Here is a 24,961-nt window from a genome sequence, read left to right as displayed (position 1 = left end):
CAGAGTTTTCTACTTGTGTTAAGAACAGATAAGCTCTGATGCACTTCACAATTGAGATGACAGTTGCAAGGGAAAAAGAAGCAAGGAAACAAAAACCCATATACAAGAAAATGCATGCATTGCATCTTATAAGTTACCATGGAGGGGGGAGGGGGAGAACCTAATTGTTGCAACATTTATTAATACTAAGAAAAAAAATCTGCTTCACTTAATTTATAATTAATACAATTTCCCCCCCTCAGAAGCAAGCAACAATATCAGGGCAAACTCTTCTGCACTGTAGCCTCAACACACCACAAGTATCCATTATGTGGGGGGTTGGGGTTTTTTGTTTTTTTTTTAATGGAATGACTCAGTGGTATATTTCATAACTTAAAACCTTTTTGTCTCCTTCCCTGTGGGAGACCGTCACAAGTAACAGCATCACCTCAAAATTTCAGATGCAGAAATTGCTGCCCTACAGATATTCCTGGCAAATGTTTGTGCACTCATGGAGTGAAAGGCTTCTAAAATAATGGAGGTCAGCATATTTTCCTCGTTTTTAAAAGATATACATCTGGGTTTTAGATTCTTCCTGACAATGGCAAAGTTTTGTTGATTTTTTTTCCCCCAAAGCTTCCTTTTCAAGAGAGAGAGTATCCTGCAATGTGCAAAATGATTCTGGCTATTCCCTATACCATGACTGTCCAACTAGCAGCCAGTGGACTGCGGGCAGCCTAGAATGGGTTAAAATGAATCATGTGGGCTCCTACCTAGGTACCACTACATCCATTGCTTTTGTGGCAGTTGTGGCCTGGGTCTTCAGGCTCCCCCTTCTTCATCACCATGGTGGAGGCAGGAGGGGACCATGGTGCCCATGCTGCACCTAGGTGATGTGCATGACCAGGGGGAATGCTGCCTACAAGGTGTGGGAGGAACAAGGTTTTCTGCATTCATGGAAGACTTTCTCTGTGCTACATATGGCCAAGAAGGGCAGGGTGGTGAAGGTGACCTGTGTGCATGGCAGGGGGAGAGCTGGACTGCACATGAAGTGGGGGGCCTTGAGGAAGGGACACTCTCTGCTGTTTCCTCATGTGATAAGGTGCAACCTAGGCTGTAAGCATAGCAGGGGGCTTGGAGGGGAGCCAGCTGCCAAGGTGTGCAGTTCCAAGGTCTGTCACCCATGTTGCCTGTAGTCCTTGGATGCCTAAGAAGTGGGACAGGCCTACTTTATTCAAACCCAGTGAGTGCTTAATGTAAGCAGAATTCAAATTGGCATCACTTCATAGTTGCCATTTGGCATCAGAAATAGAAATGAAATGTTATTTCTGAACTTTGTGTTGTAGGAGTAGAATTATTACGGTCTAGAGTTTGTCTGGTGGACATGCTCCCAGAGTATGTACTATTTCTAGGTCTCAGGGTAGTGAAAGCAAACATTTAGGCTAGAATTTTCAAACCGTGCCTAAGGTTAGTCTGCTAATCTAACATTGTGGTCCTTAAAACAAAAAAGGGATCAGAAAAATAAATTTTTGAGAACCCCTGCATCCCAATAGAGTCGATGATGACTGCAGATGCTCACCATTTGAAAAGGAATAAGCTGTTTCTACTGATATACTTAATCATAGATTTCAAGGCTTAATATCTGACAAACAGATTAAAACAATGTTGGGTCCTCCATCTCTTAATGAATTTCTTATTAGACTTTCTTATTCTTTAAAGCACCCCGCATGCTCTATAACAATATATAATAAATCCCCTTAATCAGACATATTTGGGAACCAACCTTGTTGGCTCTCTATAGCTATCTGCAAGGTGTTGAAGTCTCTCAATCCTAAAGGTATTGGGAGTTGAAGCAACACAAGACTTCACAAAAAAATGCATGTTCATTTTTCCCAAGACTGGGCCTCTTACTGGGGAGGCTTTTGCATTGGGAAGCTCTCACTGAATTATCTGAAACGGCATAGAAGTGGAGTTACTGCTGCTTAATCAGGACAAAATTAGTGTAAAGTCTGCTCAATATATACATATTCAGTCTCCTAATATAATGATTGCTTTGTTACAAAGCAGAGATGTTATGAGTAATAATAATTTTGAGCTAAGTTAAGGTTGCACACCCAGAATTAGTCACTTTTGAAAATTAAATGGGAAATTATGTTCCTAATGTTTATTAATTTGGTAACAACTATTTGGGAAAAGGTAATTTATTCCTGCGTACTTCCAAAATATGTCATTTTAAGATACAGTAATATAATCAGTCTTTATCTAGCAATACACTTTTTGGAGATGAAGGTATGATTTTAATCTGGACAGCTGTTTTAATATAAGGAAGTAGCAGTAACTAATTGCAAGTACTGAGCATTCTTATCTAAGGCACATCTTTATACTTGGTTCTGTTTATGTGCCAGTCAGAGAAGATAGTATACTGTTGACTTTAGAGAACTCAGCAAATATAACATGCTCAAAAGTGCTATAATGCTGTCATTATGCTTCTCATCTTTGTTGTATTTTGCATCCCCTTCATTAATTGCCGTTCACTTTGAGTGATTACTTAAACAGGTATTGTACATTTCTAATACTAATTTTATTCCACTTAAAGTAACAAATTCAATATTTAAATAAAATATTCACATAAAGTGAATTCAAACTTAGATATGGTTTCATTCTCTTTAAAACTGTGCTTTTTCAATAGCACAGGTTTAAGAGAATGAAACTATATCTAAGTTTTTTCTTTGGTATATACCTACATGTACTTGGCTTGTGCAAAGAGTGTACTTCTGGTTGTTATGCATTGTGGTTCATGTGTGTGTGGGGTCAGGGGGGCAGAGGTGGTTTAATGTGGGCAAGATGGCCCCTATTCTGGCCATGTGCTCTGCATATGGAAAACTGGGGCCTTGTATGTGCACAAAAAAATATGTAAAAGCCTCTAGCAGTGCCAGGGGGAGCAAAGACTTTTCAGGTGGATTGGTTAAGAAAAAAATGGTGTGTGGCACTCCTTGACTGGACAAAGCCAGGACGATGTCATGAAGAGGGATATAAGGTGAGCTAGGCTGTTTCATAGATTTCATAGACATCAGGGCTGGAAGGGACCTCGGAAGATCATCGAGTCCAGCCCCCCGCCCAAAGGGCAGGAAGTCAGCTGGGGTCACAGGATCCCAGCAACATAAGCATCCAGTTTCATCTTGAAGGTATTCAATGAAGGCGTTTAGGAAGGAGAAGCTGCTAGGGGCTGCTGAAGAGTAAAGTCTCCTCCAAGGGAGAAAACATTTGCAGATAGTGAAAGGGGAAACTGGGGTAGAGGAGAGAGAGAGAGAGGGAGAAATGACCCAGTGTCTGGGAACTTCCTCTCTCCTTTCCTTCCCCCTTTTCTGAGGTTTTAAGGGATTAATACTGGGGAGGAGGATATTGGTTCTTTGGATTTGCTGGCTAGGAATTAGGCCTGGCAGTTTTAAATAGGGTTGAAATCTAGGAGTTTCTAATCCTGGCAGGTTTGGGCCAGGGTTGAGGCTTGCAACTTTCTGTTCCCATTGGAGCTGTGTAACCCAAATTAACTGCAGCCCAGGCCTAAACGGTAGGCCCGGCTTTTCCCCTTCATTTCTTTTGATGGTCCTTTGCTCTAGCCAAGCTATGTGGTTGGACTAGCTGTAGCCAGTAATCAACATGGCTCCTTTTTGCGTTTGTCCTGTGGTTTGTATTTCAGCAGGCCATATAGTCCAGCCCAAAAGTTTTGGGGTGCATGCATGCTGGCTGGAGCCACCATCACACACACATACTCTGTGAGAGGAAAGATTAACACACTTCCACTTCTCCAGCAGTAACAGAGCCCCTTGCAGGAAAGAAGGACACATGCTCTCAAGCAGTATCCCGTGATGCAGTAAGCCCAAGGAATAGCTCACAGGATTCTCCACTGTGGGCCCCCCTCTCCAGCCCAAGGCTGAAGGGCAGGTATAGGGGTGCAGGCCCCTGGAACTACCCGTTGTGGAGCCCCAAGTCCCAGACTGTCTTTTAAAAAGATATTTAGTGTTTTCTTTTGTGTTGTTTTTATTCCCTGTAATAAATTTGGGGTTTTGTGTTTACACTGCTTGCGAGGAGCAGGGGTTTTTTTTATACAGGATTCCCCAGCAAATTTACTGTTTCCAGATTTCTGGGTGGGGGCTTGAGCCACTGGTATAATTTATGGGGTACCCTGAAATGTGAACCTCATCCTTCTTCCTGTTAGCTGGTGCCTAGCAGAAGGGTTACAGGTATATCTGCTGTAAAGTAATTTTCTGCAGTTGTTAAGCAGACATTAAAAGAAAGAGTCTTGAGTAAAAAGACTCAGAGTTGAGTAAAAAATAGATACATTCTTGCCTGTACTCCAAGTACTCTAGTAATTACTGGTCACATCTACATGAAACATTTACTGTGAAATAGACTAATTAGCTCTGCAGTAAATCTCTCTCATCTACACATGCAGCCCTCTTAGGCTACAGTAAACTATTTAGCTCGTCAGCAGGATAGTACTTGTAAATACAATTACTATCCCACTATGGAGATTTTTATTTCACAGAACTGCATGTATAGACACAGACGTGACTGACTGGAGCACAAGGGTGCTTCAGTGTGGGTGCTGCCTGCCAGCTAGCCCCTCACTGGAGCATCCTCATGCCCCAGTGAATCCCTCTGTAGCATGTTGAGCTGAATCAGAGCAGCCCCAGGCTGACAGGCTGATTTTGGACTGCCCTACCAACCAGGGCTCCTCTGACCCAGTTCAATGTGCTGAAGTCTCAGGCACATGTGTAAGTGCAGTGCTAGCAAGCAATAAAATCCAGCATGATAAGCTTATTGCATCACCTTAATAGCACGTGTAGATCCGTCCACTGTTTTACTACTTTGGTATATACACGTATACATGTATATGCATGTATGTGTGTATATATATGTGTGTGTGTGTGTGTGTGTGTTTATGTGTACACCAACATTCTTATTATTACAATATTGATTTCATAGACATTACGCTGGAAGGGACCTCAGAAGATCATTGAATCCAGCCCCCTGCCCCAGGATCAGGAAGTCAGCAGGGGTCATAGGATCCCAACAAGATAAACATCCAGGTGTCTCTCAAAGCCGTTCAATGTAGGTGTTTGAACTGGCTGTGGCTGGTGGCAGTCTATTCCAAACCTTGGGGGTTCAAACAGTAAAGAAGTTCTTCCTTATGTCCAGACTGAAATGGTCATGGAGGAGTTTGTGACCATTTGACCTTGTCATCCCTTGGGGTGCTCTGGTGAAAAGATATTCCCCCACATCCTGATTTCCATAGTGCCTATCAGTTGTCACTTCTGAAAATCAGGCTGTGTATTTTAAGGAAACAAAATCTATAATTCTATGACCTAAGTCAGGGGTGGGCCATTATTTAGATTGAAGCGCCACTTAATGAGTTCTGATGAGCTTTTGAGGGCCTCATGCACAAACATCCACACACATGCATGCACACACATGTACATACATGCATGTACATGCACACACACTCCCCACAGATTGGCTGGGGCTGTAGCATGCCCAAACGCATCCTGCCTCAGCTCAGAACCTAGAGTTGGCACCTGCCAGCCACATTTGGAGATGCAGGGTTGGGGGATGATGCTTGGCCTTGGGCCTCCATGCTATCCCACCCCACCCACAGAGCTTCTGGTATGCGTATCCACATACACACCCGCATCACCTCCCTGACCCTTCAGCTCCCAGGAGCCCTCATGGTGGGGTGGGATGGGATAGCATGGAGGCGCATGGCCAGGCTCCATCCCCCCCATGGGCAAAGCCTGGGCTCTGCTGGTGTCACAGGACACTGGCACCACATGTCAGATGGAGCTGGAGTGACCAGGCCCTGTGTGTGACTCACCCAGGACCTGTCATGTGGTACCAGGTGGGTAAGGCTGCTTCCACCCAGCATCTCTCATGGCACCTGGGAGATGCAGTCTGGTCCCACAGGCTCTGGGTGGGCCAGATTCCATCTCCCAGGTTGCCAAGCAGGCAGGTGGGTGGGGATCCTTCCACCCAGCATCCTTTCATGGTGTCAGCAGAGGCCAGAGCCAGAGCTGGAGCTGCTACCCATACTACCCGGCAGCAGAGTGTAGTTTAACCAGGGTTTGCTCCGCAGTGCTGCTGCTTATGCTACTTGACTGTGGGGCAAATTAAATGAATTGGCAAGCTGGATCTGGTCCACAGGCCATATTTTGCCCACCCCTGACCTAAATAGTTTTATTTCTAGTGGAAAAACTTAAATTTAAGCATTTGAATAAATATTCACAGTATTGGGGCCTACAGATGTAATTCAGTGAGGCACCCGCTTCGGAAAATGTTGACCGTCATACCATATCTGTAATCAAGTTAATTTCATGTTCTTAATGAAAAGCATAGTTGTTATTTCCTATATTACTTTTTGCAAAGTTTTCACTATTTATTATGAGAATGAATGAAGGAAATGTTTTAAATTCACAAATTAAGTAAAATCAGTTTTCTTAGAACACAATAAACACAGAGACTTCTGTCATATCAGCTTTAGCAACCATGTGCTAGGGGAAGTGGGGAAACAGAGAAGGGTTGGAGGTGTATTGTTGGTGATAAGTTGAGACCAGAATGTGCAAGAATGCAAGGGATGTAGTTTAATTAGGAAACACATTTGTTAACTCAGATGTAACCTACTGAATTTATTCAGTGCAAACGAGTATTCCTTCCCTAATAATTTCATCCTGGGTAAGAACTGCCATAGGAGACCCCTCCTGAATCCCACTATAGCTGATTTCCAAACCATTACTTCCCTCTAATAAGGAAACAGGGTTATCTTCCTGCTCCATGAGAATCTACAACTCCCTACTATACTTGTTCCCTAGCCTCTTTAGGGGATTCATTCCTCCAAGTCCACTTTCAGTTCAGTTCCATCACCTCCCCCCACCCAGAAATCCCACCTAAGAACAAAAATTTGCACTGGACACATGCCACAGGGCATTGGCTGCCTTTTAAAGGCCTAGAGCCTGTCTCCCATATATTCAATCCAAATACAAGAGAGGGTTAAATCTGGAGGTACAGGTTTACACTGAATCTTCTGGTTTATCTTAACTCTACCAGCCTGCCTGCCAGCTCAGGTTTAAAATGCTCCCGCCTTTCTGATCCCTAACATAGTTGTTAAACTCCAAAAGATTAAAGTCTAAATGAGACCTAAGGAAGGGTACTGTGATACCCTAAAGCTTGTCTAAATTTATACCAAACATGAAATTGTTCCAATATAACATATCACACCCCACATATTCTACCTGTCTCAGGTACTTCCTAGGGCTGGGCAAAACACCATCATTTCATTTCAACATCCATTTTGCCATTTCAAAGGGACAGTATTTTGTTTCCTTGTTTCATTTTAAATCACTGTCCCATTTTGTTCCATTTAAACTGTTTCACTGTTTTGACTCATTTTGATGTTTCACCCATAGCCTACAATGGGGAATCATGAAAATGCCTAAAACATTGGCATTTCTTTCCTGATTCAGATGCAAATTGCAGGGATGGTAGCCCCTTCTGAGGGAGTGAAGCCTGCCATGTTTCAAGAAGATAGGTATAGAGGTTTCTCAGAAACTGCACCTCAAAGTCTTGAAAGCAAAATTTGCTGGCAGTGGCAGGGTCCCAGACCACGCGGAGAAACTGCACCTCAAAGTCTTGAAAGCAAAATTTGCTGGCAGTGGCAGCCTCCTATCACCCGGCACGCAGATCTGGGGTCTAGCACCCCTCGGGGAGCTGTGCTGGACTCTTCCCAGGGGTATGGGCCCCTGGATCTGCATCGGGTGACAAGAAGCTGCCACTGCCACCTGGGACTGGTGCTAGATGCAATCTGTAGCCAGGACTGGGGAGAGGACGGATGCTGCCATTGGCTCCAGGCAGCAGGGGCAGCCTCCTTTCATCTGGGTGCAGATCCAGGGTCCTGCACCCCCAGGAGGGCTGCAGGGCTATGCCAGACTCTGCCTAGAGGTGTGGCCCCCTGGATCTACACCATATGACAGGAGGCTGCCTCTGCATAGCAGTGGGAGGTGGAGTGCAGTGCTGACTCTGCCCACCTCCCACCACCAGGCTGAGCTCTGAGTGGCTCCACTTCCTGCCACTAGACTGAGCTCTGATCAGCTCCACCAGCCCCATGGAGTTCACCTCCCCTGGTGGCAGGAGGCAGGAAGAACTGGCACTGCACTCCACCTCCCATCATTGAGCAGAGCTCCATGGGACTGCAGAGTGGCTCAGAACTCAGCCCAGTGACAGAAGGTGGAGCACAGCCCCAGCTCTGCCCACCTCATACCACCAAGCTGAGCTCCATGGGACTGGCAGAGCCAATCAGAGAACAGCCCCATGGAGCACAGTCTAGCAGCAGGAGGTGGGTAGAGGCAGGGCTGCGCTCCCCATTGGGCTGAGCTACATGGAGCTGTGGAGCTGCTTAAAACACAGTCCTGGGTCTTCCCTGCCTTCCACCACTGGGCTGCTTGGAAACGTTTTGAAACTTTCAAAATGCTTCAAGTGCCCTCATTTCATTTCAAAGCTGTTTCAATGCTTTTTGTTTCATTTCAATTTCACTTTTTTGAGCTTGAAATGCATTGAAACAGCTTCAAAAGGAAACTCTCAAGAGAAATTTTGCACAGTCCTAGTAATTCCTGTTTTTACATATACTTTTGAGGTTGCAGAGGTTGCAATTTTCCAACCTGAAAGTTAGCAAGGGCTTTTTCCCTGACAGAGTAATTAAGAGTGGGCAAGGGGTGGCATCCCTCTCGGGTCCCAAGTTAGGAAGAGTGCCAAAATTCTCCATGAGCCCCATGAAGTCTGTGGCCCAACAGCATTACCAAGCTGGGAACTTTAAAAGAAGAAGAGCTGGGGTGGGAAGAGTTTACGGCAGCCACAGCTTAGCTGGGACTGTTTAGAAGTTTCCTGGGGTCATTTAGACTGCTGTCTGCCCCCCTGCCTGCCCATCCCATGTCCCTATCTACTTAGAACCTGTGCCCCCATCCTCCCTCTGCATAGAATGCATGTGCCCCCTGCCCTCTCTGCACTTGAAACTGCATGCTGCACACTCCCACCCCTATCCCAAGGTCTGCCCCAGATACCAACTTGCTTGTTACACCACTTGTCCCTGGGAATTCTAGGGGGAATGGTTTTTAAGTAATTGCAGCATGACAACTCTCCATGAGCAGTATTGTATTTTAGATATGTTCTGTCACCACAATAAAATGCTAGTTTAAATGGCAGGAAACATTAGATTACAATAAAAATTCACACAATGTCTCTACCTGAGGACAACTATTTAAATTACCTCAAAAATACATTTTTACAGTGGGTATTTTCATAACATAGTGATGTAGCCTACTCCTAGTGCCCTTATTAGTGGATAAATGGTGATACTGAGTATTTTACAGTGATCTATTATTTTTTAATAGAAACGTTATGCTCATATGCCTGGATAAAATACATTTTAAAATATTAGATTTCCAGCTTTGCCATCCATCCCTTCATTTATTAAATATAACAAAATTCCACTTCCTTGATCATGTGTGTGGGCCAAATTGCTTTAATGAATCTTAATTGATGAACTTCATATACGTATCAGCAGATATTCCTTTGGAACCCATTTTTTTTCATTTAAAGCAGGTATATTTCCTGTAAGGGTTCTCTTCCTTAGGAAGTGAAGATAATTTGATTAATGTCTGGAAGTTTGTCAGCTATTTTGCTGAGGGGAGTCACTCAAGAATATAGAGAACGTTAGCATGGTGATGGCTTAGATACCAAAGCCATGAGGTAAGTGGGGAAGTGAGTGACCTGGAGGGGCAATGGGGGAGGTCTTTTCATTCTTCCTGAGAAAGCAGGGTAATTAGTAAGTTACCTCAGATGCATGTGCATGCATGCATGGAGCCTGAGAAACAAGCAGGAAGAATTGGAAGTTGTAACTCTCACGGAACGATGGCATGATTAGAATAACAGAGACTTGGTGGGAGTAATCACATGACTGGAGTGTTGTCATGGATGTGTATAAACTGTTTAGGAAGAACAGGTAGAGGAGAAGGGGAGGAGTGTATTTTATGTAAAACAACTGTATGATTGCTTTGAGTTCTAGTATGAAACTGGAGATAGGCTTGTTAAAAGTCTCTGGGTTAGCTTTGGACAGCAGAGCAACAAGGGTTATGTTGTGGTGGGTGTGCACTATAGACCACCAGGCCAGGAGAATGCGGTGGATGAGGCTTTCTTTCAGCAGAAGTTCCCAGATCACCGGCCCTGGTTCTCATGGGGAACTTCACTCACCCTGACATCTGCTGGAAGGGCAATATAGCAGTGCACAGCCAAGTCAGGATGTTTTGGAGATTTTTCAGGACACTTCCTGGTACAAGTGTTGAAGAGGCCAACTAGGGGCCTCTTCTGGACCTCCTGCTCACAAGCAAGAACTAATGGGGAATGTAAAAGTGGATGGCAACTTGGGCAGTAGCTACTATGAGATGATTGAATTTAGGATCCTGAGGAAAGAAAGGAAGGAGAGCAGTAGACTAAGCACTCTGGAATTCAGAAAAGCAGACTTCAACTCAGGGAACTAATGGGTAGTATCCTCTGGGAGGCCAGTCTGATGGGGAAAGAAGTTCAGAAGAGCCAGCTGTATCTTAAAGAAACCTTACTGATGGCACAGGAATAAACTATCCTGATGCACAGATAAACCAGCAAGTATAACAGAAGACCAGCTTGGCTTAGCGGATAACTCTTCAGTGAGTTAAAATACATAAAGGAAGCTTACAAGTGGAAACTTTGAAAAATGACTAGAGAGGCATATAAGTTTATGGCTCGGACATACAGGGATAAAAGCTGGAAGTCCAAAGCACAACTAGAAGCTAAGAAAGTACAGGTTAGATAAATGGACTGTTGCCAACAGTGTGCCCTTGTTGACAAAAAGGCTAATGGCATAGTGGGCTGCATTAGTAGGAGGGTTGCTAGCAATACAAGGGAAGTGCTTATTCCCCTCTATTCAGCACTGGTGAGGCTACATCTGGAGTGTCTGTGCCCTCCCCCCACCTCCCATGACAGAAAGGATGTGGACATATTGGAGAGTTCAGAAGATGGCAACAAAAATGGTTAGGGGGCGGGCACATGACTTCTGAGAAGAGACTGAGGGAACTGAGCTTCTTTAGTCTGGAAAAGAGAAGACAAAGGGGGGATTTAATAGCAGCCTTCAACTACCATAAAGGGTGATTCCAAGGAGGATGGAGCTGGACTGTTCACAGCGGTGGCAGATGACAGAACATGGAGTACTGGTCTCGAGTGTAGGGTAGATATTAGAAAAAAAAATTCTCACAAGGAGGATAGTACAGCATTGGAACAAGATACCCGGAGAGGCTGTGAAATCTCCATCTGTCAAGGTTTTTAAGATCCAGATACATAAAGCTTTGGCTGGGAAGATATAGTTGGATGGTCCTGCTTTGAGCAGAGGATCAGACTGGATTCCTTCTTGAGGTTTCTTTTAACCCTAATTTTCATGATTCTATGATTTTATGATTCACAGCCAGATAGGAAGAATTTCTAAACAAACATATGTAGGACAAGGACAGGAAGTAAGAAAAGGAAAAAGCAATATAAAATGAATGAAGACAAACCTACTTCACAATTTTAATCTGGATAAATCTCCCACGTCTTTCTGGCACATTGGGAGGACTGCTACTGTGGGGGCAGAGAGGAGCAGGGTGGACAATACTTCTGTTTGAACTTAACATGGTTCTAATGTGGTGGATGGACATTGGCAGAAGTTATTGCAGGAAGAACAGAAACAGCCCAATCTCAAAACTCACTGATGTAGGATAAGGTATTTCTTGACACCGGTGGGCTTTGAATCAGATACAGAGAGAGTAATTATTCATGCATGGCAGGCACTGTGAAAGAACGGAGAAGAGTCAAGAAAGAGCCATGCTGCATAGTGCCCTGAAGGTGAGGGAAAAGACATGAAATCTGAAGCGAGTGGTAAGGGAAAAATAATTTCCTGCAGCAGGAAATGGGTACAGGTTATTTCTCTCAACTCTGGCCATAGTTTGGGAGCTGGTAGAATTAAGGATGACTTTGCCTTTTCTTTTCAAGTTAAAAGTAGTAGTGTTTTATTTATTTTGTAAAATCACTTACCTGGCAGCTTGCACGTGTTTGTTGTTTGTTTTTTTAAAAGCGCTTTACTGAAAGAAGCAGCGCGTTACTTTAACTTGGCTCTGTGGCGTCTATATAAATTGGACACTTCAGCAGGGCTTTTTGGTGCTTTTATCTCAAGCGTAATCAATCATCTGTTAGATAAAAGCACCAGAAAGCCTCACTAAAGTGCCCGATTTATGCAGCCATTGGGCAAGCCGGGTCCAATGAACACGCTGCCTCTTCTAGGTATACTCTGGGTTCGGTGCAGGATCATGATGAGTTTAAAGAACTGGGGGTGGGGGGGGGTATTGTTTGTTAGTTTAATGTCTGCAGCAAGCCATCACAGTTGTCTAGGAGGGGCAGACAGTGATGCAGATGACTTCCCCAACACTCTTATAGATCTATGGTAACACTTAGCAGTAAAGGTAACTCTTCAGTGTGTATGGGTTTTCAGGTTAAATTTCTTACACTCCTGACTATTGATAGTAATATGAATTGGCCGCAAATATAGCCCATTACAGTATTGTCCACCTAATATTGCAGTTTGCCTAGTTGGAGTCTTCCCAGTAGTTAGATGAACCCTTTTGGGATGTCATATGAGTGATAGAAGGGCTCTGCTGAGCTTCATCAATTGAACTTTGTCAAATGCAAGCAGTCATCTGTCTTGTCCAAATCTATAGCTTATGTCTGAAGTCTGAACAGCGATGCTGGTAGCACTAGAGATCTTATCTGACTAGTCAGCCCCTTGACAATTGTGTGACACACTTTCAACATGTATATATTGTAGCAATTTCCTTATGAGCTATTCAGGTCCAAAACTCAGCCACCAAATCTGGCATTGCAAATGCTTAAATGCCAAATTCATGTCACGTGTACTCCTATTTCATAACATTTCTTTCTATAAACCCACACCAGAGTCATTTTTAATTCCCATTAATAATACCAGTATTTCTCACTGACTCCTACAGTGTCTTTCTTACTGCATTCAATAATACTGTTATGCAGGTCTTGTTAACTTAGTCTTATTCATGCAGGAGGTGGAAATGTAATATGCATTGAAAGGTCAGTATTTCTGCACTCCATTTTTAAACAAGAAATATCCTCTTCTAGGTATAATGTATACTAAATATTTTGAGGCTAGTGTTTTGGACCTGAATTGATTTCAGTTACGGTCATACTGACCAAATCTGTACTCATATCTATATAATCAAATAATTTGAAGCTGTGTTGGTTATCTACATTAGTGATCCAGTTGGAGCAGAAATGGTACTGTGTGACATGCATCACTAATTTAGAAAGTCTTAATTACATACATGCATAATGGACTGATTATTAACAATCTGCAGACCAAAAATATGTATGAAGCAATTTGAGAATATTTTTGAATAATTGATAAAACACTTGATTTGTTCATAAACTCAAGGATTCCATTGAATACTTTCTTGAAAAACTGAATAGGAAATAGAGAATGATATCTTCTGTCACTAAACTTGGAGTAGGGACTGCGTAGAAGTTGCCAGGCTTCTTCTATGCTACAGTGGGTTGTGAATCACTGAAACTATATCTTATGTTATCTCTGTCTAAGTTCTGACCTGTGCCATAATCTTCCACTTACGGCTCCTGCAGTAATACATAGAACAAACTCTATATGATTGGCGACTGGTGGGAAAAAAATCATGCATTGTTGTTTTTTGTTTTGTTTTAATCCAGGGCTTTTAACCTGCTTTAAACTGATTAAATGCTTGCACATATTGTGGGGTGGGGGTGGGTAAGGTGTAGGAGGGAGTCTGGAAGGTTTGTCCTTAAGTTTTTGGGTTGTTATAAATACAAACTTATATATAAAATAATAGTTCTAATTGAAAGCTGACAGTCTATCAGTACTCATTAGATAGAAGATTCAGTTAATTGCCATCAGCAGCAAGTCTAGTGGTTAGGAACTTGTTTTGATAGGCAAGATTCCAGGAGACTAAATTAACCACTATCATTAAATCACAGTGGATTCAATCCTAGGGACAGGATTTTCACATAGCTAAAGGATATTAGATACTCAAATCTATTCCTAAAATTCAGGAGGATTTGGCTACTGAACCCCATTAGGAGCCACTTTTCAAAACCATAGTCTGTATGGCTATAGGCAAGGTGCTGTTGTTCCTTATTCCTCATTACAATATAGGGACAACAATAATTACTTCCCTCACAGCAGTGGTGAGAAACCTAACAATATTTGTATAGTACTTGAAATTCTTCAGATGAAAGTAAATAAAAAAAATATTACTGAAGGAAATGTGTTTATATTTAAGAGGTGTGTGGCCACTTCTACACTAGACATAATTTTGTATTAACATAGTTTACTGCGAAGTAAACACATGCATCTCACATGCACATGCTTACTTCGCAGTAGACCTCCCTAATCCCAAGTAAATTTTCTACCTGCAAATGCAAGTAGCAAATTTCCTCAGGTTTAGTAATGGCACCATAGCACTCATGTAGATAACTGACCAGGAGCCAAATCTGCTTTCAGTCAGCTGTCCACCAGAGGGTGGGAGATAGCTCCTGTCCCTGGGAGCTGCCTGCTGCTGAGGTGGACTCCTCCACAGGCCCCCAGGTGGAGACCGTGTCCCCCTGGCCTGGGAGCAGGGAGCTCCAAGCCCTCTGCTCCCAGATTGCAGTCAGGACCAGGGGCTAGGAGATCTTTACCTTCCAGCCCTCACTCTGTTATTGCAATCAGGCAGCAAGGGGCTGGAAGACTCTTATCTCCCAATCTGAGCCCCACACTCATGAGGCACAGTTTGGGAGACATTTATCTATGACAGAAAGGGTCTCCCAGCCTGAGCCCTGTGACCTTGATGCCAGCACTGGGACCTCCTTGCTGATGAGGGCAGGGCAGCTATTACCTGCCTAGCTCCATGAGTGCAGAGCTGGGTGGGGAACAGGCTGGGGAGCTTGTTCCCAGTCCCTGCTCACAATCACAGAGCAGAGGCTGGGAACAATCTCTCCAGCCCCCACTCCATGATTGCAATTGCAATTGTGGAACAGGGGCTGGGAGCTCTCTGCATGGGGACAGTTCTCTACCCATCTTGGAGCTGGCTGGGACCTGCTCCTGACTGGGACAGTCCCCAGCCAGTCCCAGGCTGTAGAGGGAAGCATGTGCAGCCTGGAGATGGCAGGTCCTGTTTTGGGCAGTCCCCATTCAGTTCTGGGATGCACATGCAGACTTCCCTGAACAGAACGGGGCTGACAAGGAACTGTCCTGGGCAGGGGCAGGTCCCAGCCCCATGCCCCAATTTAGGTGATCAAGGGATGGGGCTTGGAAAGAGCTGCAGGGTTTGGATAGGTCCCAGCCCCCTGCCCTGATCCACCTGTGGGGCAGTTAGTAGCAAGCTACTGCTAGCTGCCCCATGGGAGAATTGGGGCAAGGGGCTGGGAAGTGCCCCACCCCTAAAGATCTTCCCAAGCCCAGTGCCCCTGATCAGGGAGCCAGGACCATGGTCTCCCTGCTACTAGGGCAGGGGGCATTGTCCCTGCTCCTGCAGCCTCCTGGGGCCAGATGACAGCTGTCTCCTGGCCCAGTGCTCCCTGCCAGCCCCTTGGCTAGCACCCAGGGAGAGCCTGGAGCTCCTTTGAGTGGCAGCAGGGGTCCATTGCAGGGCTGCAGGGAACTGGGTGCACATTTTCTCCCTAATCTCCACATGTGTAGATGCCTGCCCAAAAACCCTTACACCAGATTAGTTTACACCAGTGTAAATTTGGGCTGGAGTAAATCTATGTGTAGACACACCTAGTGTGCATTAGTGGTAAGTCCTACACTGACACTTGAGTCAACTTCTTCCTTCACCACAAAAATTCTACACAGTTTCCTACTGTCATTCCTCCCGTGAATCAAGCATGAAGGCTCATGGAAAATGCTTGTAGTTATTACACAGCTGAACTGGTTTTGTACCAGAATTTCCTCGCTTTTTGAAAGTGTCAAATATAAACTAAAACCACCATTTGTTTGACTAAATCAGCAAGCAGACTGATATTCACATGTCCTTTCTTTCCTTCTATGGAAAGAGGGCTTGAACAGTTTGGCCCCAGGATTCTGGCTTGAGCTCAGCTAACAAGTCTAGTAATATAAAGCAACATCCTTAGTTGCAGCAGCAGCATATTTATATTCAGGCAGTGTTTGGGACCTGACATTATTTGGAAATGGTTCTAATTAACTTATTCTCTGGCTCCAAGATTGTATTAAGTAAACAGAAACTAATTATGAGCCTGTTACAACAGAATTAATCTCACCCATTTCATTTAGTGCTCTTGCTTCTCACAGAATAACTCACTCTTAGCAGGCAACAAAGATATCCCAGTAAAGACCAACCCGTTCATAAAACTTCAACGACAGTATCTTCTTTCTCCTTTTCTTCTTAGAAAGGGGTGGGGGAACAAAACATTTTGAATCCTGATAGCAACATATTTCTCTGGAACAATCAATTTATACATTTTATAGTTGTGAGTTCTTTGTTTCTACTTTAAAGCCCCCCCCCTCCCCCTCTGTACTACTTTCCTGTCACACAAAATGGAAAGCATTTAATTGAACCTCAATATAATGAGAAATATTAATTAATCTGTAGTTATGATTAATAAACTGTATAAGTCAAATTCTGCTGTCACACTTATTGATGGTCTTTTATAGGAGATGTTTCATATATAAAGTTTCATAGGCATGTAAACATATTTACCCAGTTTGTTGTGGAAACAGGTAAGTTTTCCATTATGTAATGAGCTGCAAGGTGGGCTGAAAGTGTAGGTGGAAGCAAGCAACTAATAACAAAAATGGATTTTAGTAACTCATGGGTAGAAACTGTCCTCTTTTTCTTCTCCTGCATAGGCTTAAGGTAGGCTTGAACATGCCTTTTTAATATTATGTACCTTAAATGGTTACTATTTGCAGGTACTGTTTCTGTGCTACATGACTCACTTTAATGGCAAAGGTTACCTCCCTGAGTTAATTCAGTCAAAGAACAAAGAAAATGTTGTAGTGCACAAAAGGAATGCTCAAGTGCCAAGTGTTAGAAATATATCAGTCTGCACTCACTTGTCCCCTATGTAACCCTTTTAAAATCAGTGGGGCTGCACATGGCTGCAAATGATTGCAGAATTTTGTTCCAAATTTTTATTGGCACATTTTGGTCCTTAAATTGACTTCTGAATGTGTTTCACACTGTCTTGACTATGGTCATGTTAACTCTGCAGTTTGGATGTTCTGCGAGTCCCCATCTGTTCCTACAGTAAGGAGTTATGCAAACCATAGTGTATGTCCTCATCCCCTGTTTGGCACATTGATGTCTCCTCTAGGACAATTAAGTACCAGGCATATCTGTTTTCTCATTTTGCAAGGAAAGTGGATTGCACAGATGGTCAGCTACTAGCAGGAACTACACTATTCACTTCCTCGTGAGGGAAAAGGAAGGGATAACACTTGTAAAATTCTCCGTACTATGAAGATAGTGGTAATTGGCAGATAAACAATGGAAACAATCCTTTTCAAAATGCAAAGCATTCTCCCCAAATACACACTGTCATTTTTTCATCTTTAATATGCTGTACAAATGCTAAATATTGAATCATCATAACACTTCTGCTATTACTCTCCTCTGTTTATTACCACATTCAATCTAAGACCCAGAGGAAATTTGAGAGGGAAAAACAAGTGGTGGGAGGACAAAGCAAAAGAGATTTAAAAGTTTGCTGATAGCCATTGCATGAATAGTTTCTTCAGCACAGCCAATGCTGTCTTTGGACACAGGACACAAGGACCCATCCTTCTGAGGTCCAAGGATGGAACAGCACTCCTTAAAGACTGCTCCACCATCAACATAAGGTAGAAGGATCACTTTCAAGAGCTCCTAAACCAAGACTACTGTCAAAGACAATACCATTGAAGCTATTCCACAGCAACCCATTAAAGACTACTGTGAAGATCTAGCAATGTATCAAGAAGCCCTGATTAAGCATTAAGCAACACAGCACATGGTCCTGATGCAAGATCAACTGAAATTTATAAGCAAAACAGCAACAAAAAACAAACAAACAAAAAAGTTTCTCACTAACTACACATCATTATTAAGAAAATCTGGAAATATGAACAGAACCCCAGTGACTTGAGAGATGCCAAAATCATTACCATATTCAAGAAAGGGGATAAACTGGGTTGCAACAATTATCATCATATTGCACTCTTGCCCATAGCTGGATGTGTCTACAGTAGACATTCACTGTGAAGCTGCCCAATTAGCCCTGTAGTAAAGACTCTGCATTTACAACTGTGGTGTTATTACATTGCAGTAAACTAATAAATGCCTCCATAGGTTGATACTTGTAAATACAAGTCCTATTTTGCAGTGGCATTATTTACTGTGCATGAATCCATGTGTAAGCACTGATGAATCTGGGTGGAGCACAGAGGTGTTTCAGTGTAGGGGCTGCCTGCTAGCTAGCGCCTCACTGGATCACCTTTGTGTCCCAGCCAGACCCTCCACAGAACATTTAGCTGGGTTGGAGCAGCCCTGGGCTGGAAGGCCAACCCTCTGGGCCCCCTGCCATCTGGGGCTGCACTGACCCAGTTCCCATGCTGCGGTCCTGGGCACGTGTAAACGCAGCACCTGGGAACCATAAATTCTGGCACGATATGTGCTGCCGTTTATTGCATCCCATTAATTGTACCTGTAGATGCACCTGCTGACAAGATCCTCACCTGTATTCTAAGTAGGATCACTTTCCTTGCTGAGGAGATTCTTTCTGTGCCCCCACTGTTGTTTTAGACCACTCTGAGTTACAAAAGGTATGTTCTTTACTGCTAGTTACAAAAGGTATGTTCTTTACTGCTAGATAGCTGCAGGAGAAGTGCTGTGAGCAAAACCAAGATCCTTACATGGCCTGCATTCACCTGACTAAGGCCTTTGATTAATCAACAGAGGTTCTATGGAAGATTCTGATGAGATTTGAATGTCCACCAAACTTTGTTACCATTATCAGACCTCCTCAAGATGATATGACAGCAGTTGTCCAGAGCAATAGCTCAGAAACAGACCTCTTCACTATTAGAACTGGATTCAAGCAAGGATACCCTTACCTGTAGAAAGGTAAAATTAGCTCCAACATAATCTATGGGGCATTTTTAAAGTTTCTTTTCCCTATTCCATTGACAAAAATGACAATCAATAAGATAAGATTCAACAAGAACAAGTGTAAATCCTGCATTTGAGATGGAATAAACACATGCAAAAATACAGATTGGGGAACAAATGGATAGCCTGAAGTAAAGCAGAGAAGGACTTGGGGATTATAGTGGACCAGTTGCTGACTGAGTCAACAGTGTGCTTGAGCTGGGGGGGGCGCGGGCTGCAGTAGATGACCTTATGAGGTCCCTTCCAGTCTTAATTTTTTATGATTCCTAAAAGGTCTAAAGATTTGGCCCCAGTTTCTTATTTAGGAATACCATGAGGCAAAAGCAATGCCTCTAAATTGTTTACTCCATCTGTGAATAGAACCTACTGGGTGTATCTACACGTGCAATTAATCCAACTTGAGCTGGAGTAAATTAACCCAACATCACTGTCTACATGTTTGTTTAGTTTAAGCACAGTAATTTACTGTACTGCTGGATAACACTTTTATCTCACGTGACTATCTGGCAGTGCAGTAAATTAGTCTACTGTACACCTAATTGCCATGCACATGTAGAAGGTGATGCTTTAATGCACAGCAAATTAGTCTGCTGCACAGTAAAGCATCTCATGTAGATGCACCCACTATTACTATTCACTAATTAAATGTTTGCTTCCATGATAATTGGATGGCAGCCATTTTTTGACCAGTACCATCTGGCCTGCTTATAGCAGTCTTCAACTAACATATTACAAAGCCCCTTTCCCTCCCCCCAGATTTCCTACTCTTTTTACCCCTTCACGTTTCTGTGCATTTCTAGAAACACTGAAGTTATGGTTCAAAGAGTTTAAAAAGTTGGGAATTAGGGTGGTGTGTTGGTTTAGTCAGGTAAAATCAAATTACCAGGTACCAGTGCTTAAGTGCTGAAATGTTCCCTGAAGCAGCTTTCATTTAAGATATTAAATGTCCTGATTTTCACACTTCATTAACTCTATAATTCACTGGGGAATGGTTTAGAGCTGTTCCTGGTTTTAAAAAAAAGTATTTGTTGTGCTTTGAAAAAATCTTGCTGACCTCAGTAATTTAACTTAGGCTGTAACCTCAGTCAAGTAAGGACTGTTCAGTGTAATGAAAAGCCTAATATTTGCTTCTTATGGCTCATAAACTATAAAAGCTGGAAGCTCCAATATTTGAACTTGGTTCAATTACACTTCCTTAATTAGACCATTAAAAAAAATCCATTTGTTCATCCAAACCATTTTGAATAATTAAAAAATTGAAAATATTTAATACTGGAGTGATTAAGAAAAATAAGATAAGCAATGTCTTCTTGACACGGGGGAGGGGAAGCTCCTTAGAATGAAGTCTTTACCTATGGGTTTATTTTATATCTTCCTAGGCATTTACTTATTAAACCTAAAATTTCTCATTTTCCGTGCCCGAACGAAATGAAAGAAATAAGAGATCAGGAGCTTCTCACTCTCTCACTTTCTCTGTTTACTTCCCCATAGTCCTGTTCTAGTCAAATCACTGATGTCTTGATATTCAAAGGACAATAAATAATTTAGTTACCCAGGCAAAATTTCAATGGTTCTGAGATTTCCAAAGTAGTCTCCAGATCATCTCTCTCCATTGACTTTTATGAGCTCTAGAACAACATGGCAGAGGTAGCTAAATTCATGGAGAAAAATTATATTTGTTACTTATCTAAGCAAATGAGAGTAACTGCTTAAATCATACACCATCAACTTAAATCAGGGTTCTGGCAGCAGTACACAGGGAAAACATTTTTTTTTTTTGGCTACTGTAATCACTATGCACTGTCCAATAGCATACAAGGAACATGTAGGCAAAATTAGGCAATGCATTAATAACAACAATGGGCTGGTAACAGTGACACAAGACAATGCTAATTGATGTAACTCTTATTTTATTGTTGATTATGTTTATCATATAACCACCACGAAGGCTCTTGTAAAGTTTGAGATCTCATTATCCTAGGTACCGTGTGCTACTTTCGTATCATATGTGGGGGTGGGGGAAATAAAATAGTTAGGGGAACCTGCATAAAAATGCATGATTTCTGAAAAAGGCCATATTAATAAGTTAGTAACAACTTTTATCCCTAAAATAGTTCAGTTACATTTTCTTCCAAAACCTGCTTGATTTCTATAATTGATGAAAACTGAAAGTGAATGTGAGACGAATAATTTGTGTGTGTTCTAAGGAGCTGAACTTCATTCTGCTTTTGTTTAGAAGTTCATATTTACAAGACCTTATAAGAGCATATTAACTTTCATCACAATTATTTGAAAAATAAATCCTTCCAAATTTCTGGGGTTTTTTGGTTGTGGTTTTTGGGGGTTTTTTTAAGGAAGGGCGGGGGGGGAGCTTATTATCATCATCATCATCATGGAGCCCTAGAGAGATGGTAACTTAAAGTAATTTTAATGACTAAAAAACTACAGGTGGTGCATGAGTGTGGGAACACTTACACACATATGCACACAGGACTGGAACAATAGATACTATTTAATACCCGCATACTCTTTAAACAAACTTAACTTTGTATCAGCTTTGACGCTCCTACCAGGTTCAGCTACATATGAAACATTAATTATTAATGCAACCACAAACCTTCATGAAAACTGAAACAGAATTTTAAAAAATAATGAAAAGCCATTAAAATAATGTTTTAATAAGTTACTTGAGTAATTATGAATTAATTTATATTTGTTTCTGACCTTGTGATATAATTACTTTAAAAATAACTACAGCAACATTAATAAACAATTGAGCACACTTACAGGGTAGATCACTGAAGTTAAATAACATTCCATAGTATTTAACATCAACATAAATCATATCTTCTAATGAAATCTCTTACAGACTGAAATGAAACTTGGATCAGATCTCAGGATTTTGAGAGATATGCATATGGTAACCATATTATTTTTAAGGAAATCTGGGACACTGTTTCAAGTGAAGGCAGACTGGTGTGGTGTGCCGGGCAGGCAGGCACCGCTGCTGCTGTGCAGGAGCAAGGTCAGTGTACTGGAGCAGTGCTCAGCCCAGCCTGCCCCCCCATCTCTAGTCACTGCTCAGGAGAAGCTGGTTTGGGAATGTGCGGATTGGGTGGAACCTGCTCCACTTCTCCCATCTTGCATTGGCATAGCAGCAGCAGTACCTGGCCTCCTGCCTGTCTGGCACACCATGCTGTTCCTCTTCCCTGCTGGACTGAGCCCCATGCCCCTGCTCACCTGCCTCTGCCTACAGCAGTGCAGCTGACTTAAAGGCTCTGCTGCCACACATTCATGCCCAGTAGAGTCAGGAGAGAGAGAGAGAGATGGGATCATGTTAGATGGCAGATTCCAGGATTTTTGTTTCAATTTTGACCATTCAGCCAGGAAGTCTGGTCTGCCTACAAAATCTGGGACTGTCCTGGACAAAATGGAACATATGGATACCCTAGATATGCATAGCTTAATGTAAGGAAGCATTAAGGCTAATGATTTAAATTGAAGAAAATAAACATTGTAAGGAAGTAGGTGGATGATTTCATGTCTCAGATGGTTGAACTGTGTGAAATTCTCTACATCCTATAGGATGTGTCAGAAGGCACTGTAGTCCCAATTTCAGATTGTGGTCTGGAAAATTGTCATTAACCACTTGTTTTTGGATTATGAACCTGCAGATCTCCCATGAAGTCCATTGTAGTCCCTTAAGAGACCCATTTCTATTGTCAGTTAAGGTGTTACAAGCATGAATAACAACATTTAAAATACAGAATGGGTATGTGAGCAAACTCCAGCAGACTCTGGTAATGGAATAATTATAGTGAGTTGGAGTAGCCTTGCTCCACATGCAGTGTAGTGGGTGCACATGCACCCCCTGCCCGGCTGCACTCACTGCTTACGCAATGGGGGGGTGGGGTAGGTGGGAGCACTGGTGCCTGCCCTGCAAGCGCTGGCCAGGGAGTGGAGCATCATTGTGCTCCCAGAAGCAGCCGCAGTCATCAGCCATCTTGTGACCTCCCCCAGTCAGCAGGATTGGCTGTGAGGGGGACCCCCCGTCCCTGGACTGGGCTGGGAGGGGCCCCCCCAGTCCCTGAAGGTGCCTTCCCCCCCCCCCCCCGACTAAGGCAGCACCAGTCACCCATGTGCACGTGTATAGTCACCCCATGGCTTGAAGTGCTGTTGTCTTTCCTGGGGCCCAGTCCAATGAATTATATGGTAAATCATGAGCCTTTTGCCTTTGTAAAAATATCAACCATAGTTTGTACTATATACAACTAAGTACAAAAGTGCTTCTTAAAAATGTGCTTATGGAGTACCTGTGCTAAAACTTACAGCAGTTTCAAAAGAGGTAACCTGAAACAATTCTGTATGAACCAAGTCTGTAATAATTTTCCTATATGCAAGTTATTTCAAAGTCAGTATTTTCAAATTTGCCTCTCACTTCCACGTGCTTAGGGAGAGCAGGATCTGACAGTAAGTAGTGGGGAAAGGGCTTCAGGAGCAAGAAGTTGGGCACAGAGATACCTGACCTCCCCTCCCTCAGCTTATTTTTCCTGATATAGCAGTGGGAAGGGGACAAATGAAAGGCCAACCACCAATAATTTGATTCTTTACCTGGAAAATTATAACAAATTTAACATTTTTCCAGATATGAAATCTAATCATTGGGAGTTCACCTTCTATTCAGGGTCATGTTACGTTTGAATAAATATGGTAATAGTTCTTTGCCTTACCTGGAAGAGACCTAGATATTTTGGATAATAAATCACTACACCCTGTTATTTAACAATCCTACCTAGATTCCCAAATAATCGTAAGTACCGTATTTTCGCGCATATACCCCACCCACGGGTATAAGCCACACCCACGTATAACCCACGGAAAATTGTATTTTTGTAAATAAATCCATGTATACGCCGCACCCGTGTATTCCCCGTGGTGGTGTATACACAGGACAGGGAGGTGGCGCAGCCCGGCCTGCCCCAGCAGCGGCGGCACAGCCCAGCCAGCCTGGGCCCAGCAGCTGCCCTGGCCCTGGCCCCATCCCCCTGCAGCGGCGCAGCCGGCCTCGGCCCCCACAGCAGCGGCAGCGCAGCCGGGCCCCGGCCCTGGCCCTGGGGAAAAAAGTCTGTGGATAGCCCGCACCCCTGTATAGCCTGCACCCATCCATTTTTTTTTGTAAAATCGCATATACCCCGCGGGATATATGAGTGAAAATATGGTAAATGCGGCATGGTGTTACCACAATCACCACAATTATATAACTAGCTCTAGTTTTAGCATCGTTATTTAAAAAGTATACTCTGAATGTATAAAACATACATCTGCCATTTAGAACACAATAAAAAAAGATATCTGCCTTTTGTTTGATCTTGGATGGAACAATATGAACCACAATTCTGGAAAACTCCTTTCACAAAGACTGAAAAAGAAGCACTCCTGTTCAGATTAAATAGGAAGTTTTTTTTGCAGTATGCCTCAAACTGTAGCTTTTGAAGTAAACAAAGAACTCTTTCATGGGAACAACCAGCTGCCAAAATTCATTTACACAATCATCAGCTACCCACAGAAACCAGTAAAGTCTTCTAAATGACTTCTATGGGAGTTGGTTTGGGCTGCCAATGACTGCCATAGTGACCAGTTCAAGACAAAGAATATTCTTGTAGTAAGGAAAC

This window comes from Alligator sinensis, unplaced genomic scaffold (genome assembly GCF_000455745.1).
Source record: "Alligator sinensis unplaced genomic scaffold, ASM45574v1 scaffold1150_1, whole genome shotgun sequence".
Taxonomy (NCBI): domain Eukaryota; kingdom Metazoa; phylum Chordata; order Crocodylia; family Alligatoridae; genus Alligator; species Alligator sinensis.
Note: the sequence above shows the minus strand (reverse complement) of the source record.